Raw genomic sequence first — 7,827 nt, 5'->3', positions numbered from 1 at the left:
CATTCTTGGATTTTCTTCTCTACTATATGTAGAGATATATCATTTTTTCCTGAGCCATCTTTTTTTTTCCTGGTGTAAACTTTAAATCAGATACAGAAATATTTATAGACAGTCAGAAACAACCTTAAAAATGATATAGTGAAGCTCAAGCCTTAAAACTGCCTGAAGATCAGAGATTGTGGAGAAAACCACAAATTTAAACCAAAATTTTATTGGTAACTATGTAACAATAAAGTGTAAGTAAATCGACATTTACACAGAAAAAGAATCCAATTTAAGGAAGAATGTCAGGGGAAGGACCAAAGAGGCCAGCCTTGGGTTGCTGGAAGGGACCACAAGGCTTGTATGAGTGTTTTATTAATTTCACCAAGAACTGGACAGTTCTTCTAAAGCAGTGGCTTTAATCAGTGGATTAAACATCCTCAATGTTTCTTAACATCCAGCTCTTTTCTCAGACTCTGTTGGACATCTTCACTTAATAGAAATTTATGGTGAAGATATATTAGGGGAAATTCTTCTATTGCAGAGACATTCGAAAACCATTAGACTCAGTCCTGAAGGGACAAAGACAGGAACAGTATTTCAGTTTCTGGAATTCATTGTGAAATATGATTTTTTTTATGGATCTCTGACAAACTTATCCTTATATTTAATACTTCTCCTAACAATTCACATATATGTTTCTTTATGAACTTAACTTTCTGAACTTAATGAAACATGTATAATATCATATATGAAACGAGTCGCCAGTCCAGGCTTGATGCACGATACTGGATGCTTGGGGCTGGTGCACTGGGACAACCCAGAGGGATGGTAAGGGGAGGGAGGAGGGAGGAGGGTTCATGATGGGGAACACATGTATACCTGTGGCAGATCCATTTTGATACATGGCAAAACCAATACAATATTGTAAAGTTAAATAAAATAAAAAAAAAAGAATGAGAAATTTTAAAAGAAGTGTTTTTCAATTAACTATGGGTGAAGTGACATGACAAATCTTGTTACGTGTCCATTGAACACGAATATGCAAAGAATGTTAATTTTGACAAATATGCAGAAGTTACAGATTGAAATAAATGCTGTGATTTGTTAAGCCATTAGATGCATATGTAGTTATAAATTTACCCCCTTTTTTCAAAGAATGACTTGGTACAATTAAAGAGAAGCAATCGATTGCTATTTATCTTTTTAAAAATATTTATATTTTTATAATTTTTATAATATTTAATTTTGATTTTTATAATTAAAAAGTATATGTATGTTAGTTGTTCAGTTGTGTCCGACTCTTTGCGACCCCATGGACTGTAGCCCACCAGGCTCCTCTACCCGTGGAATTCTCCAGGCAAGAATACCGGAGTGGGTAGCCATTCCCTTATTCAGGGCATCTTCCCAAACCAGGGATCAAGCCCGGTCTCCCACATTGCAGACAGATTCTTTACCATCTCAGCCATTAGGGAAGCCCCAATTATATGTATATCAAGATCAATAAGAGGAAATTTTTACTGTGTTTCTCTCTTGTCATTATTATTATGTTTCACTACGCAGTTACTAGTGAAAATTACTGTCACACAGAGGTTGGTTAGTGTTAGTTGCTCAGACGTGTCCAACTGCTTTCGACCCCATGGACTGTAGCCCGCCAGGCTCCTCTGTCTGTGGGATTCTCCAGGCAGGAATACTGGAGTGGGTTGCCATGCCCTCCTGCAGGGGGTCTTCTCGACCCAGGGGTCGAACACAGGTCTCCCTCATTGCAGGCAGGTTCTTCACCATCTGAGCCAGTAAGGTGATGGTAAACCATGATCTACCAGATGCCTGATGTGTTACCACTGACTTGAAATTTGGCTTCAGAAAGAGGGAGCATCATGGGGTCATATAGTACAGAACATAGCTTTCTGGGGGAGGCACTTTCTGTTGCAGAGGAAGAAGTCTTCCATCAAAAAAAAAAAAAACCTAATGAAAGAAGAATGAAAAGATTTAAAATTTTACCATTTTCTTAACATGCTTTATATTTTCCACTATGTTAAGACACAGAAATTGGAACTCAGAATGTCCAGCACATGAGCGTCATTCCTTTGCTTTCATTATTTCTGTCTTTAAAAAAAAGGGGGACTTTCTGAATTATTTAGCATCTTGCACGGCTTCCAAATGTGCCCTGGTTGGTGTGAGGTTGCTGAAGTGGAATTGCATGTCCGCTGTAATATATTGGTCAGAAGATTGGTCAGAAGGGGCATTGGGTCAGGACTGTTTGTTCCCTTGGGCTTGTAACTTGGTTGCTGACTCTGATGGAGCCACCTGGCAGCTGTGAAGGTCAAGTTTCCGGGGAATGGACAGTCGTGGTCACACACATATGCTCCTGAAAGCCTGTGTGGCTGGCATGAGCTTGGATGGGCTTTGGTGACTGCAAGGCACTGATTTCCATGGTGTCCAACTATCTCCATTCAGCTCTTTATCCAGATATTGCAAAGCAGTCTGCCCAGGATCTTTTTAGCTTTGGATTTTTTTTTTAATTTCATCAAATTAAGAAAATATAAGATGGTGTTCCTTTTGTACATCTTAATTTCTTCTAGTTTCTGAATATTCACGTATTTTTAACACTGGTTTTCAGATACATATAAGAAAATCTGGGTTTTGTTATCAATATTAGACAATAAGCCAAGGACAAGGGCAATATTTGTTATAAAAGACGTCTTCTATTTCCTCCAACTGTGTAAGACAAATGTGGCTTAAAACAGCCCGGAGACTTCATGGGTCTTTATGGCTTAAGTTCTCCTCACACCTCTGTCCACACTTGGATGCAGGTTTTCTGAACAGGCAACAGGACGCTCTTTTGCTCTGTGCAGGATGAGACTGAATTGTGTGGTGTTTCTTTAGTGGTTAATCATAGAGTCAATGATGTAGACAGAGTGCTACCTTGCATCTTTTTCTCTGCAAAGAATCCCGACCGTCTTTTGAGCTGGTGGCTCTGGATAAACAGCAGGGCATGACACTCGAGGGCAAGAGTACCTTTGGTCTATTTGCCTTTACAGGACAGAGAGCTCTGCCCAGTAGACTCGGGAAAGCCTGCATCACACCTTCTGAGAAGATTATTAAATCTTCATCGATATTGGCAACTGGGGAGAAAGTTTAACCTAAATGGACAGGAATTTTGACAATTGTCCCTTAGAAAAATTAACAGATTTCAAGTCCTTAGGGCTACACCTGATACAAAATAAGGATTTACAACGTGTTTCTATTTATTAGTAGCACTAATACCACTCCTGTTGCTGCTGTCTCTTCTATTCCTCTCTCTTCTGCCATTACTCTGGGAGTAACGCTGCTTCGCTGCTGGGAGTGCTCTGAATTTCAGGGCTGCATTTGATTATGGCCAGCTCACTTTGCTGTGTTTCTCATTCGCCCAGCAAGTGCCCGCCCCACTGCCTGGTCCCAGTGCAAACGTCTGTCTCCACGGCTCTCCATTCAACAGCCGTTAACTCAGCACCTCTCACCAGCTTTAATTCATGGTCCAAATGTTAACAGGTAAAGGAACAGTTTGGAAAAGGTCTAAATCATGTTTCTATTTTTCCAGACGGATGACTTTCACCAAACAGCGTGACTCCATTGTGTCTAAGAGCAGCTAAATCCTGCCCTTATTTCACAATATATCTGTAGGTTATTTCTGTTTTCCTTTAGTATTTTCAAGGGAGAAGTACTGAGAAGGTTGTATTTTCTTCATATGAAGTTTCTCAGGAAAATATGTGAAAATATGTGAGAACCACTGCAGCCAGGGGACTTAGCCACATACACAGATTATTTTCTCATTTGCACCCTATTTAGTGGAAGTTACAGATGAATAAGGGGCTTCCCAGGTGGCTCATGTGGTAAAGAATCCTCCTGCCAATGCAGAAGCTTCAGGAGACACAATTTCGATCCCTGGATTGGGAAGATCCCCGGGGGAAGGAAATGGCAACCCATTCCAGTATTCCTGCTTGGGAAATCCTGTGAACAGAGGAGCCTGGTGGGCTACAGACCATAGGGTCGCAAAGAGTCAAAGGAATAAGCTACAGTAGTAGCAGGAAATGACTCACCTGCATTTTTACTTAATTGTCAAAGGGGATGGGCTAGGGAAGGCTTCTTTCGAGCTGGACTAGAAAACCCCAGAGGATGAGTGTGACTTGCTCCAATAAGATTTGGGAGCGCACTGCCAACCAGGCAGCCCTGTGGAGATGCACTGACATGCTTTAATAATTTCAGACCCAGTGCTCAGCACTTGTCCCAATTCCACAAGACGTTGTTGACTATGAAATCTACAAGATCAAGGGAGAAGCAAAGGGAGATGCTTCTTACTCACCTTCTCCTTAGACTCACCTTCTCCCTTTCTCACCTTCTTCCTGAGAACTGCCATTCCCCTTGCTGCGTGAATAAAGTATTAGTAGCCAGAATTCCAAATACTTCCCCATCCATTGCTCTGGTTCTCTTAGAGAAACTCAAACATGCCTAAATATGGCTCAGTTCCTCATACCGATGCCCCAAAGCTGGCCTGAGCTGAGTCCTCAGGTGGACAGCTATTAGAATCCTGCTCCTCTCAGTTTTCCTGATGAAGCCAGAGGGTCAGCCTATGGTAGGCTAGTTTCTGGAAGAGTTTCTGGTCAAAGATGGTTCTCAGAAGAAAACAATTTTCTGGAGTTTATCAACCTTTGTGACTTAGCTGCTTTGGTTTGGCAAGAGGTGGAGGGAAGGAGCTGCTGGGACCAAGGGACCAAGATATTCAGACCAATAAAATAAAGACAGGCAGCAGCTCCTATTAGCAGAGTGTCTCTGTGATGAGTGTTGACCCTCGCAGCGTCTAAGGATGTGCTGATGACAACGAGGAATCATGTCTGGAGCCTGAGGACGTGAGGGCAGGTGATCTGAGGATGTCAGTTCACCGGTTCCCTCCAAGCTGCGGGTGAGGGGTCCTGCCACGCTCCACCCTGGGGCTGTGGGAAACAGTGGGTGCTGTGACCCTTCCACCTCCTCAGCATCACTTGGCCTGGAAAGCTGGGTGGTCAGGAGTGTCCTGAGTCTGGAGAAATTCAGGTAGAGACAGCTTAGGAGGAGTGGAGCAGCTAGGAACCGCAGCTACAAAGCTGGGAACTGTATTTTTAGGTTAATGTTCATGTTTATTCATCCACCCATCCCTCATCCACCTTTTCCATCCACCCTTGCATCCATCCATCTTCCGTCTGTCATCCATTTATCCATCATCCATCTATCCATCCATCATCCGTCCAACCATCATCCATCCATTCATCATCCATCCAACCATCGTCCACCCATCTACTCACTCATCCATCCAACAAATGCTCATTGAGAAACTGCTACACCCCTGCTTTTTTTTTTTAATTATCTTTTGATGGGAGGAAAATTGCTCTACAATGTTGTATTGGTTTCTGCCATACCATAACCCGATTTAGCCATCAGTATACGCATGTTCCCTCCCTCTTGAGCCTCCCTCCTCTCCCCCGCTCCCCACCCTTCTAGGTCATCACAGAGCACCAGGCTGGGCTCCCTGTGTTGTGCAGCAGCTTCTCACCGGCTTCTGTTTTACACCCAATAGAGTGTGTACGTCAACGCGCCTTTCCCCGTTTGTCCCACTCTCCTCGACGGTGCACGGCTGTCTCCTCCCTGTGTCTTCACATGACCTTCCCTCAGTGTGTCTGTGTCCCTCTCTCCTCTTACAAGGACACATGTCATACTGCATCAGGGTCCACCTCAATGACTTCATTTTAACTTAATTTCCCTCTTGAAAGGCCCATCTCCAAATATAGTCACATTCTGGGGTAAAGTCTCATAAATGTGTTTCTGAACACAGCTGGGCCCAGAATGCTTATTGAATCATAATTTTTTTAAATTTATTTAAGAAACAAATTATTTATTCACACCCTTATTGAAGTATAATTGACATATAATAAACTGCACATTTTTACAGTGCCCAATTTGATGACTTGGAACATAACCTGTGCAACTGTTATGGAAAGTGGGATCTGGTTGCTCTAGATATGCCTCCTCTCACCCTGATCAGATCAGATCAGTCGCTCAGTTGTGTCCGACTCTTTGCGACCCCATGAATTGCTGCATGCCAGGCCTCCCTGTCCATCACCAACTCCCAGAGTTCACTCAGACTCATGTCCATCGAGTCAGTGATGCCATCCAGCCATCTCATCCTCTGTCGTCCCCTTCTCCTCTTGCCCCCAATCCCTCCCAGCATCAGAGTCTTTTCCAATGAGTCAACTCTTTGCATGAGGTGGACAAAGTACTGGAGTTTCAGCCTTAGCATCATTCCTTCCAAAGAAATCCCAGGGCTGATCTCCTTTAGAATGGACTGGTTGGATCTCCTTGCAGTCCAAGGGACTCTCAAGAGTCTTCTCCAACACCACAGTTCAAAAGCATCAATTCTTCGGTGCTCAGCCTTCTTCACAGTCCAACTCTCACATCCATACATGACCACTGGAAAAACCATAGCCTTGACTAGACAAACCTTTGTTGGCAAAGTAATGTCTCTGCTTTTCAATATGCTATCTAGGTTGCTCATAACTTTCCTTCCAAGGAGTAAGCGTCTTTTAATTTCATGGCTGCAGTCACCATCTGTAGTGATTTTGGAGCCCAGAAAAATGAAATCTGACACTGTTTCTACTGTTTGCCCATATATTTCCCATGAAGTGATGGGACCGGATGCCATGATCCTCGTTTTCTGAATGTTGAGCTTTGAAGCCAACTTTTTCACTCTCCACTTTCACCTTCATCAAGAGGCTTTTAGTTCCTCTTCACTTTCTGCCATAAGGGTGGTGTCATCTGCATATCTGAGGTTATTGATATTTCTCCCAGCAATCTTGATTCCAGCTTGTGTTTCTTCCAGTCCAGCGTTTCTCATGATGTACTCTGCTACTGCTGCTACTGCTAAGTCACTTCAGTCATGTCCAACTCTGTGGGACGCCATAGACGGCAGCCCACCAGGCTCCTCCATCCCTGGGATTCTCCAGGCAAGAACACTGGACTGGGTTGCCATTTCCTTCTCCAGTGCATGAAAGTGAAAACTGAAAGTGAAGTCGCTCAGTCGTGTCCTACTCCTCACGACCCCATGGACTGCGGCCTACCAGGCTCCTCCGTCCATGGGATTTTCCAGGCAAGAGTACTGGAGTGGGGTGCCATTGCCTTCTCCGTGATGTACTCTGAATATATGTTAAATAAACAGGGTGACAATATACAGCCTTGACGAACTCCTTTTCCTATTTGGAACCAGTCTGTTGTTCCATGTCCAGTTCTAACTGTTGCTTCCTGACCTGCATACAAATTTCTCAAGAGGCAGATCAGGTGGTCTGGTATTCCTATCTCTTTCAGAATTTTCCACAGTTTATTGTGATCCCCACAATCAAAGGCTTTGGCATAGTCAATAAAGCAGAAATAGATGTTTTTCTGGAACTCTCTTGCTTTTTCCATGATCCAGCAGATGTTGGCAGTTTGATCTCTGGTTCCTCTGCCTTTTCTAAAACCAGCTTGAACATCAGGAAGTTCACGGTTCACATATTGCTGAAGCCTGGCTTGGAGAATTTTAAGCATTACTTTACTAGCGTATGAGATGAGTGCAATGCACAACTGCACTCATCTCACCCTGATACCCCATCACAAATAGCCACGAATCTGCTCTATGTCACTCCATGCTACTTTTCCTAGAACTTTCTATAAAGGGAATCATACACTATGTATTCCCCCCTTTCTGGCTTCCTTCAGTCATCAAAATGATTTTTAAATGTATTCATACTATGTGCGATGAGTACTTTATCCTTTTTATTGCTGAGTAGTATTCCATAATTC

The sequence above is a fragment of the Bos indicus genome, chromosome 20 (genome assembly GCF_029378745.1).
Source record: "Bos indicus isolate NIAB-ARS_2022 breed Sahiwal x Tharparkar chromosome 20, NIAB-ARS_B.indTharparkar_mat_pri_1.0, whole genome shotgun sequence".
Classification (NCBI taxonomy): Eukaryota; Metazoa; Chordata; class Mammalia; order Artiodactyla; family Bovidae; genus Bos; species Bos indicus.
Note: the sequence above shows the minus strand (reverse complement) of the source record.